Source organism: Trichechus manatus, unplaced genomic scaffold (assembly GCF_000243295.1).
Source record: "Trichechus manatus latirostris isolate Lorelei unplaced genomic scaffold, TriManLat1.0 scaffold00009, whole genome shotgun sequence".
Lineage (NCBI taxonomy): Eukaryota > Metazoa > Chordata > Mammalia > Sirenia > Trichechidae > Trichechus > Trichechus manatus.
The window spans coordinates 24,331,291-24,343,370 of record NW_004443945.1 but is presented as its reverse complement, the minus strand read 5'-3'; the positions used below and the strand labels follow the sequence as shown (position 1 = coordinate 24,343,370).

The following is a 12,080-nucleotide window of genomic DNA, read 5'->3' as shown; positions in this document are numbered from 1 at the left end:
CTTGGAACTGCTGCTATTTGTCAGGGATTCCCTCAGGTAAACCCAAAACCAAACCAGATGCTGACGAGTCAATTCCAACTCATAGCAACTAGAAGTGCCCCATAGATTTCCTAGGCTATAATGTTTATGGGAGCAGATCACCAGGTCTTTTCTTCCATGGAGATACTGGTGGGTTCAAATCGACGTCTTTTGGTTCGCAGCCGAGCGCTTAACCACTATGCCACCAGGATTCCTTTTCCCTGAGGTTCCTTTTCCTTTAGGTTCCCTAAATTCAGACCATTTCCATGGCAACTGTCTGAGATGCCAAGCTTATCCTTAATGTCACAGGTCAAAGGTTTTGAAGAGAAAAGCAGAAGAGTGGTTTGAAAAGGAGACCTCAGTTCCCCGAATGTGGGATACACCTCATCTAGTAAACATCGCCACCACTCACTTTGACTGGGAGACCAGAGCAGTCGGCCTTGCTGTCTAAGGAGGTGCCCTTGTTTAATTCATCACAGTGCAGAAGACACTGGAATCCCTCCACATCCTGAATCTGGGTTCAGCCAGGATAACAACGCACAGACTGCTAACATTTATTGAAAGCATAATTTGCCATGCACAGTACAGCGACCTTTATAAGAATTATGTTATTGATTTCTCACCAGAACCATATGAAGTAGGTAGTGTTATAATCTAGCTCTTAAAGATTAAAAAAAAAAAAAAAGTGAGGGACAAAGTGGTTAAGAGACTTGCCCAAGGTCATGCTGCCTGGTTAATTTCTAAGCTTATGCTCCTAATTATACATTATTCTCCCTCCCAAAGCAACAACATCCTGTAATAAGATTCGAGTATTACTTAATCTACGAGAGCCCTGGTGGCACAGTGGTTAAGTGCTGGGCTGCTAACTGAAAGGTCAGCAGCTGGAACCCACCAGCTGCTCCGTGAAAGAAAAGACCTGGTGATCTGCTCCCATAAAGATTTCAGCCTTGGAAATCCCGCTATGGGGCAATTCTACTCTGTCCGATAGGGTCACTATGAGTCGTAATCGATTCGACGGTACACAACAACAATTACTTACTTAATCCATTATACATCATTCCAGAAATTCTAAAAAGTTCTATTTCACTCCATGGCTGCTTGTCCTCTTCAGATGGTGACATGACTCTCCCTTCTCTGAGGAAAAGGCTGTGTCAGCCTAGGATTAGTTACTACAGTGCACGCCTTTCTGTGTTGTTCCGCTTTTCCCTCTCGTTGCACCCTGAGCGTCTCAGCAGCCTCCTTTTAAATTTTTTTTTTATTGTACCTTAGATGAAGGTTTACAGAACATATAGTCTCTCATTAAACAGTTAGTACTCATATTGTTTTAGGACTTTGGTTAACAAGCCCACGGCATGTCAACCCTCTCCCTTCTCGACTTTGGAGGACCTTTTTTTTGTGGTGAAAATATACATAGCCAAAGATACACCATTTCAAAAATTTCTACATGTACAATTCAGTGACATCGATTACATTCTTCCAGTTGTGCTGCTAGTCTCACTATCCTTTTCCAAATTATTCCATCACCATTATCTTCAACTCACAGTCCCCTAGGCTTCCCATCAAACCAGCCTCCTATTTTTTAATCAAGCCTAGGAACTCTGCTTTTGACTGTGTAAGACTCTGCCGTCCCAGGACAGGGGTGGCACAGCTGGAGCTTTATTCAATTGTTATGCATGCAGTGCCCCAGGCATCCCTCAAAGTTTGATTGATTCTCCTGCTGGGCCCCAATGCCTCCAACAGTCTGTAAGAAAGTGTTAGACACTCTAGTTTCTTTCCCCATTTATCTGAGTAATGATAGGGAATCTCTGGGTCCCAGGTCTCCAAACCTGCAAGTAACTCAACACACAAGCAGAGGCATAGCAAGGGGGCGGGGGCAGAAGGGTGCACTTGCCCCCAGGCGCAAGTCCAAGGGGGCGCCAGGCGAGGCACGGAATGACATTCAGCGGCGTCACAAATACGAAATGCTTCTGACTGAGGCAGTGGGACAAGACAGGAGAAGGCGTTTCTGCGGACGCATTGCCGCTATCAACAACTTCTGTTCATCTTCAAATGCAGGGGCGGGGCGCGATTTAGAGATTGCCCCTGGGCGCTCCGTTACGCTCGCTACGCCTCTGCACACAAGCATTGATTTTTCTCCTTGCAAAAGGAAGCTAAGTGACAGGCACATCTTAAGCAGAGTCAGTCATCTGTCATCATTTTTGTAAAAGATAAAGCATTACAGAATATGAATTAAATACAAAATAATTCACCCAGCACTGAGGTTGAACCTTGCATCTCCAAGGAACAAAGAAGGCCAGGAAGCGGAGGACTGCAAAATGTGTTTTAAAATATCATAGGTGGTGTGGGCGGGAAAGGATGTGACCGGAATTCGTAGCACCGCCAGGAACAAAACAGCGCCAAATACTCTGCTCACCGTTTGTTTTACCACTGCATTGTATATTGTTAAGAGCAGCAGAAATTATGAAGCAAGGCCAGATACGAATGAAGATCATATTAAAAGCTCGCTTACACCATTGTTCGTTAAGAATTATTCAGATAAACCATGCCCGTGTTTTTCGCCTGGCTCAGAAATGTCTGGCACCATAACTTACGGTTTAGAAAATCACAGGAGGAGCTGACCAGTTTGCACTGTTGACAAATTAGAGACCCAGTTAAACTGGCCATTAATAAGCTAGAAACAAACACGCAGGCATAAAACCACGCTGCTGCCTGACAGTTCAAACGGATTACTCCACCTGAGGAGAGGACAGGCAGGTGTAAGCTTTGTTTTTAGAGTTGAGAGAGGAAGGGAGGGCAAGGGAGGGATGTTCACCCACCCACCTCCAACATACACATGAATATAGGCACCTTCGTTTTCTCTCACTAAATTTAGCAAGATAGGTATGCCAGTCTTTCAGAATATAAAAATCTGGATTTATACATATGCAAAATTAGATGTGATTATTTTTTTTATTGGAGTTCCTGGATGGTGCGGGTGGGGTTGCCATGAGTCGAAATCAACTTGAAGGCAACAGACAACAAGTAGGTGTTGCAAAGGGTTACTGCAGCTTGGCTGCTAACCTAAAGGTCGGCAGTTGGAGTCCACCCAGAGACACCTTAGATGTAAGACCTGACGATCTACTTCCGAAAAATCAGCCACTGAAAACCCTATGGAACACAGCTCTACTCTGACGCACAGGGGGTCGCCATGAGTCTTAATAGACTCCAAGGCAACTGAGTTTCTTTTTTATATATATTTCTTTTATTACTAGGTTTGTGGTAGGGTAGACGGCCTCATGGGAAGATAGACGACTCTCCTAGAGAACTTAAAATTTATAAGATCTCTGTAAATCCAAATTACGGTCATGCTTTGCTTAACGTCCACAATGCATTCTGTGAAATGGGACATTATGTGATTTGGACGTTGTGAGAACACCACATTATTTTGTTATTCTCGGAATAAGAATTAATAGCAAAATAATCGAGACTCCCCTCTCCTGGGCCCGGAAGCATCACACCAGGAACAGTCCTGCGGCACCATGTCCCGTGGGCTTACTTACCTGTTGGAGCCAGGGTCTTCCTTTTCTTCCCCAGGGATAGGGTGGGTGGACACGAAACCATGCCTAGGGTAGGTGGCCATTTCCCCCTCCCAAGCTACTTATGGGACCTGAGAGCTGGAATGAATGAGGATGGGGCGGAGGAGCAAGACTCATATTATTCACCGTAATATTTCGTGATTCTCTGAATGAAGCAAAAGGTAACCTTATGTAACCTTATGGGACCACGGACATATATGCGGTCGAATGTCGCTGGAACAGACGTTAGGTGGTGCATGATTGCATTAGCATAATTATTCTTACAAAAGAAAAGAACGATAAGCTCTCGGGAATATTTTAAAACATGTGCTCATGCTCATTTCTGGTTGGCTTTTGGCACAGTGGTTAAGAGCTTGGCTGCTAACCAAAAGGTCAGCAGTTCGAATCCACCAGCTGCTCCTTGCAAACCCTACGAGGCAGTTCAGCTCTGTCCTATAGTCAGAATCAACTCAGTGGCAATGGGTTTATTCCACCCAGCGCTCCCCCAGAGTGAGCAAGGGAAGGGTCAGTGGGAGACCAGCTCTCCCCTCAGTTTCACAGGACACCCCAGGCCTGAATGGGAGGGTGGTCCAGAGTAGGTCAAAGGGAAGGAAGGCACAGACGTGAGGACAGGTGGATGGCTGTCCCACTTGATGTTTTCCTGATGTCTTAAGCAGGTCGCTGACGTGTGTAAGTTTATACCTCAGAAACCCCAGGAGGGCAGCAAGGGAAGGACTGCTGTCCTCCAAATATATATATATATATATATATATATACACACACATACATATAAACATTTTATTGTATTTTAGGTGAAAGTTTACACAGCAGATTAGATTCCCGATTCCCACTCAACAATCATACACAAATTGTTCTGTGACATTGGTTACAATCTCCATAATGTGTCAGCACTCTCACCATTTCCACCCCGCCTGCCCAGTTTCCATCCATCCAGTTTCCCTGCCCTTCCTTGTCTTTCATCTTTGCTTTTGTGTAAATGTTGACCATTTGGGCTTGTATAGCTGATTGTTTAAAAGAGCACATTCCTCACGGGTGTTACTGTTTATTTTATAGGCCAATCTATTATTAGGCTGAAAGGTGACTGTCCTCCATATTTATCAGAACAACATCCAAGGGGCTTCCCTAGCTAAAGAAGAGAATGAAAATCACTATTTCTAGTCAAAGTTTGGCTTAATTATTTTTGGAAATGTGTTTCCTCATGTATCATACAATATTTATTCAAGTATGATAAATTACAGACAAGTATTTTGTCAAGATAATAAAATCACACATACGGGCCTTAGAAATTCCATATGAGGTAAGACTAACTTAGATCGTATCCCATATGGTTTAGACAGTGAAGAATTAAAAAAAAAAAAAAAAAAAAACCTTGCTGTAATACTACCTCATTTATAAAATGGCTCCAAGGCAAAGATTCTAATGACAAATATTTGAGGTCATCCTCAAGTATATGGCAGGTTACCCTTCCGATTCCTGTAATTAAATCATAACTTACAACCGGGAAGGGTAGAAGAGGAAGGTAAAAATAAATTTAGTTCTGTTTCGATAAACGGAACCATACCACTATGAAATCTCACTCATGAATTAGGTTTTTGTAATTGAAACTTCAAAAAATAACTACCATTTATTGAACACTTGCTAAATTGAGCATCTTGGACAACTTATTTCATTAAACATCACAACAATCATATAAGGTGGGTCCTGGTGTCATCCCACAGGGCAGGAAACTAAGCTTAGAGAAGCTAACAAATAGGCGTCCTTCTGTCTGCAGAGACCAAGCATGGAACCAGTAGGCTAGATGGCCTCCATATGGGGAAGATGTTTTCATCTTTATTTTAAATATTTTTTTTATTGTTGTAAAACTATATATAACACAATATTTGGCAATTCAACATTTTTCATGTGTATAATTTAGTGATATCAATTACATTAATCATGTTGTGCAACCTATTTTAAGCCTTCTGTAAGAGCACAGACCTACCATTTTGATTTTATCTTACTCCTTACTCAGGAACTACAAGTCGTAATTTTTAAAATAATTAAGATATGGTAAGAGATTATTGATTCAGAATATCATGAATGAGAGAACTCAATATGTCAGATATATAATAATATATTTTAAGAGAAATTAAGTTTTATTTGAGCCACATACACAGCCAGCAAGTATAACCTGTCTGTTACTTTAGTGAACATTCAACTTTAGTATAATTAATGCCTCAGCCAATTAATGAAGTAAACATTCACGTGTGTTCTCCTAAGTAACAGATAGGTAGATAGATATTCCCCAGCACTTCTTTCCTTGCTTAGATAATCAATGGACAGGATACAGAACAACTAGTCCCATTACAAATTTGACACCAGGAATGTCTGAATGAATGTGGTTTTATGCCAACAAATAAATCTATACGCATCTATCCATGTAATATTAAAAAAAAAAAAAAAAAGCCATTGCTATCAAGTCAATTCCAACTCATAGCAACCCTATAGGACAGAGTAGAACTGTCCTACAAGGTTTGCAAGGAGCAGCTGGTGGATTCAAACTGCCCAGCTTTTGGTTAGCAGCCAAGCTCTTAACCACTGCACCAGCAGGACTCCTCCCATGTAAAATAGCACTTGTAAAAGCACTTATTTGTGAGCCTTCAGAGAAAGGAGTATGACCTTCCTCAGCTTTCCTTCTCAGAGTTTTCTCTGTTGGCATGGAAGAAAAGCGGGGACTCCTTTCTAGAAAGCGCTTTTGACAACAGAACAAGAGTTTGCATTGCTGCCAGCGAATAATCTGCCTTTTATAAGAGAAGGGAGGAAGTATCGGAAATGTAACCTTCACCTTGAACAATGTTGACTTTTCTTAGGGGTCATCTTAGAGAGTTTCAAAGGATGCCACCCCCACACCTAACCTAAAGACTTATATGGGAAACATTAGAGGGGCTTTGGAGTCCCTGGGTGGTGCAAACAGTTAATTCACTCGGCTGCTAACTGAAAGATTGGAGGTTCAAGTCCACCCAGAGACACCTCGGAAGAAAGGTCTGGCCATCTACTTCTGAAAAGTCAGCCATTGAAAACCCTACGGATCAAAGTTCTACGCTACACACATGAGATCACCATGAGTCAAAATTAACTTGATGACAACTGGTTTTTTGTTTAGAGGGGCTTTTAAATGCTTCTTATATAAAAAAGACAAAAGACAATAGTTCTATCATCCTCTTCTTATATTGTTGGATCCCACTTCCTTAATATGAAATTAGTTGCTCTCTTATGCAATGGAAGATGTAGTTATTGTAACATTACTGGGCTTGTTTTGTGTTTTGTTTTTTCCCTAGAGGATGAAACAGCAATGTCTCAGCAATGACCTGAATCGCTACTTAAAACCTTCTCGTGGAAAAGAGAGCTAACATCAATTGAGTGTCTACCACATGCTGAAAAATGTACCGAGTTTTTTATGAGCTTATCTAATTTACTTCTTACAACTACCCAGTTAGGCAAGTATCTCCATTTTATAGATGAAAAAATTAAGGTCCAGGGGATTTGAGCAATCTGCTCGGTGCCTGCTGGTTGGTATATAATAAAACTGACCTAACCCATCTGCCCAACCCAAAACTTCTTTCCACTCTAAACCCTTACTCAGTAAAGGACTCATTTTGTTTCCTGGTGAGAGCTGAACGCTGTCTGTTTTCCTTGTCATCTAAATATGTGCTTTCCTCTTTCAAACTATGCCTCACTTGCTGTGTAAATTTTTGAAGAGAAATAAAAACAAGAAAATACCAGAGACTGCATTGCCCTTCCAATCTCCCATGCTGTATCCTGCATCACAGAGGGCAAATGTCCCCAGAAAGTCATCCGGAACAAAGAAAGAACTGAGACAGAGGCGGGGACTGGACATTTGTTTGCCCTGCTCCTGGGACATTTATCATCTTTCCTCTGACAAACATGGTGCTTTCTCTCCATGGTCTCCATATTCTAACAAGTGTTTAGACCCAAGACACAAATGAGATATATAGGACTTCACATCTAAAGATAAGCACTCACTAGCAAATGGTGTATATCCACCAACAAGGCCAAAAGAGCACCAAAAGCTGACCAACATACACATCAAGCCTTCTTTTCCTAATTGGGAAGGCAAAGTGAAAGTAGGTCTCTCTCTCTCTGTCTATCTGTCTTTAATTCTTAATCTAGTACTTTGAAAAGGGGGCTTCCCTTTTTCTATATATTTCCTCTCCCTAGTGGTGTCCCGAACAATACTTAAATCTAATTTTTGTCTGAGAAGTAGATAGAATTTCCAGTCTTTGAAGACCACATCTGAGGGATTACATACTTTATGAGGATGAGATTCCAACTCGGATTTCTCGAACAGCAAGAGTCCCGGATCATCTTAAGGCTAGACTCCTGTAAACTGTAGTCACAAAGAAGGGATCTAATACGTGTTTAAACACCAGAGGACTCAATCTTTCCTTTAATTCCATTACCAAACTTGATTCAACCAAATTCACTTCATCGGATGAATTTATAAAATATAGGCTAATAACTTTTTTTCAAAAAAGGGGAAGAAATTGTGCCCCGTCAATAAAACTAATCACACCATGAATAAACTACTCCGCCCGGCACTGCTACATAACACTACTCCCCATCACACACACACCATCCATTTAGCTGTTCTTGAAGAAAAATGTTATCAACACAATTAAGACATGTCAACACTTACCTTTCTGTAAGGAAATAGCAAAAAGGCTGTTAAAAGTTGTTTTCTTCCATTCGGTTGCTGAGACTCTTGCTGAGACTTGAGTATCTCCCGGGCCGGGGGGCTGCTCCTACGGCGCTGCTCTGTCTTCTCTGGCCTCTCCCTTCACCGTCAGTCAAACATTAACCACAGTTGTGCTTTATTGATTGTCAGCAACCATCAGAAGTCATAAAAGGTATCACTACATTCGTTCCAGGAAAGAAATAGGTTTGTACCAAAGGAAGTTAACTCACATCTAATATATCTCAAAGCAGGTTTTTAAATTTTTGAACACAGATAAGAAAACTAGAAGACAAGGGAAGTTAAAGTGGAAAATTTTCTGTCTTCAAGTATCTCTAGAGTGTGAGATACTTGAAGACAGTTTTATTCATATTTTGCACCCCTGAAGCTTAGCACAGTGTCTGCACAGAAAACACAGTCAACAAATATTTGTGGAGATACCACTGCCTCCAACACAAAAGGCAGAGCACAGGGTCCAAGTCTGAGCAATGACGCAGTTCACTGATAACCAGCCACAGAGACATTGTAAATGACTCAGAAGTTGCAACCAAAGACACAATCAGGCTACACCCGCTTCTGAAAATCAAGGGCTCCCTTCAAAGTCTGTAGGAAACAACCAACAGTTACCTTTTCCCAAAGACACACCAAATCTTTTATTTTTTCACAATTCAGAGAATGGATTCACCAAAGAGCAATGTTTTGTTCTTCTCATTCGAAATGAAGTTTCTGGTTACATAAAAGCCAGTACCCTCAGATTTCTTAGGTCCAGGTCTCTTTTAGACAACTGAGCCTGATCCTCAAATTTCAGTAGCTCTGGGAATCCACCCCAAACATGAGCATCAATGTCATGTTAGTGTCTTTTGTGTCTAATGTGCCACACTTGGCTCTGTTTCTGTTACCCCTCTGATGTTTATTTCTGGGCTCCTCCAGAGCTGGGTGGTATTTTCCATTTGTCCTCTAGCTGTGCGTGTAACACTGTAAAAGCAAAGAGTGTAACCCACTCTCTAGGTGGGCTCCCTCGTTCCCAGATCCCATGAGAAGGCTTCATGGTGGCTCTAAGCCAGTGGTTGGAATAGACCTCATTTACCTTAAACTGTTGCCTTTGAGTCGATTCCAACCCCTAGTGACCCTATAGGACAGAGTAGAACTGCCCCATAGGGTTTCCAAGCAGTGACTGGTGAGTCTGAACTGCTGACTTTTTGGTTAGTAGCTGAGCTCTTAACTACTGCACCACCAGGGCTCCCCTATAACCTAAGCACAGCTGGAAACCAAACCCAAATCCCTTGCTGTCTAATCGATTCTGGCTTGTAGCAACCCTATAAGACAGAGTAGAATTGCCGTATAGGGTTTCCAGGGAGTGACTGCTGGATTTGAACTGCTGACTTTTTGGTTAGCAGCCAAGTTCTTAACCACTACACCACCATCTAATTGCATGCTTGTGGTTAGCACACTTGGTAAACCAGCAGGTCCAGGAAGGGTCCCTCTTGCTTTGTCTCACAGCCAGCATCTCTACGTTTAGGGAAATGAGGTCAGTGAGACTAAACGCTTCTCAAATTCTTGCACCTCTGCCCTTCCATTAACTGAATAAAACTACCTTGTTCTACAAAATCAAATCGCTTTCATTTGCCACGTGTTTCACTTCCTGGAATCAATGGCAAGCATCTCACGGCATTTCCCCGAAAGGAGTTTGCTTCTTCTTTGGAAACTTTTTAATAATATGTGTAATTTATAAAGTAAAAAAAAACAAAGTGCATGTATGCATTATTTTTAATCATGTTATTGATTTTTAGCAACGTTGTGCAACTATGTTCATGGCATACTGGCATAAAAAAAAAAACAACTCGTTGTCATCGAGTCAATTCCGACTCATAGCGACCCTATACGACAAGGTAGAACTGCCCCATAGAGTTTCCAAGGAGAGTCTGGTAGATTCAAACTGCTGACCTTTTGATTAGCAGCTGTAGCTCTTAACCACTATGCCACCAGGCTTTGCCATATTGGCATATTGGTTAAAAATATATGTTTTCTCATTTAATCTTTACAAAATGTCTATGAAGTAGATTCTGGCTTATAGATAAGAAAATGAAGGCACAGAGAGTTTTACCTCTTGCCCAAATCACATAGCCTGTGACCACAGAATCAGGACTCCAACCCCAATCTGTTGGACTCAAAGCCCAACCTATTCGCCACAACTATAGGGTCTGCCTAGTTATTTTCCTTCTACCTCCATGTGGATAAAAAATTTCATCCCTCTGTGTGAAGACCATTCTTGTTGGAAGATGGTGAGTGGAGCCCAGTTCCTAAATTGGGTTGCCCTTGTACATTTTATGCCATTTTTAGCCTCTAGTGTCCAAGTCAGAGAATCAGATTGATTAAACTTTGAAAAGGCCAAAACCACCCATCAGAGAAATTAATAGATGATTCCCTTGTTGCCTCTGAGTGGATTCTGACTCATAGCTACCCTATAGGACAGAGTAGAATGTCCCACAGGGTTTCCAAGGGGCTTCTGGTGGATTCAAACTTCCACCTAGCAGCCAAAAGCTTAACCACTGTGCCACCAGGGCCCAAACAGGTGATTATATTTCTGAATTATGAAAGCTTTTTCTGCACTGTCTGGGATAACAGGTTGTCATGGTTCAGAGTTATGTGTTTCATCCTTTAAACACTATTCCTAATTAAATCGAAAGATTAACAGCATGTATGTTCTGCCCTGTCTGCATTTTAGAAATGTATTTTCATGCAAAAATGAGACATTTCAAGTCCAATAGTTCAATACTAACTCAATAATATGAATAACAGGGAAAACATGATTGGTAAAAGTTACTGGTTCCCTTTTTCAGACAAAAGATGCAAATGATTTATGTGATGGAAATAAGTAAACAATTAAAAGGGTTTGGGAAAATGTCTCTAACAGTTCCATGACATTGAAAACATTTTAGCACTTTTGTCTATAAAAATTTTATAACCATTCCTCCAACATTAACCCTAGAAAATATATCAGTAATGTTTAATTATGGGCAGTGCTACTTAGCAAGGGATAAAGTCTGGATAGCCTCCCAGACAAAAACTTTGTAAAAACTTGGAATTTTTCTTAAAATTAAAAATGTTATAGCCTAGGAAACCCTATGAAGCAGTTCTACTCTGTCCTACAGGGTCACTATGAATCAGAGTCGACTTGACAGCACACAACCTACCCATATTTTACAATTTTTGTTCCACATTTATTTAATAGAATGAGGTGAAACTAATTTTCTCTTAGTGAATGTTTTAAGCTGAAGCAAAATCTTCCCTAATTATTTCTATTAGCCAAGACAGTGTCCATTTTCTGATAAATTTAAGCAAACTAGCTCCCACTTTTATGTAGCTCTTATATTTGTTTCTGTTTTTTGTCTTGTTTGGTGTTTTTTGCAGTTTTCCAAGTTAGAACACTTCAGAGGAATCATTAAAGGGTTCAAAATTCAGATAACAAAAAAAAAAAAAAAAAATCACTACTTCCAGGTAAGAAACACTGAACCATAAATAATGCTGTTCCAAAATCCTAGCTGATAGCCACCATAGACTTCCTAAAAATATTCTGCAAAGATAGTTTGATGTCACTCTTACTTAAGATCCTGGTGAAGAACCAGATGATATCTGGTGGAAAACCAGCACCGTGAGTTTAAAGAGCCTGCAATGGCCACCGTTTAGGAGCTCAACTAAGTTCAGGTATTGATCAATGATGTATTATCTCCAGTCAACAGAAGGGAATGATTTAG

The 12,080-nt window shown here is 40.9% G+C and overlaps 1 protein-coding gene across 1 annotated transcript in view; it reads right to left on the bottom strand.

The window, feature by feature from the left end:
- Positions 1–8,617, bottom strand: part of CDH17 (cadherin 17) — a 72,797-nt gene extending 64,180 nt beyond the window's left edge. The window contains exon 1 of the mRNA XM_012559728.2: positions 8,290–8,617. The gene's annotated coding sequence lies outside the window, so the exon portion shown is untranslated. The remainder of the gene's footprint in view (positions 1–8,289) is intronic.
- Positions 8,618–12,080: the final 3,463 nt, after the last annotated feature.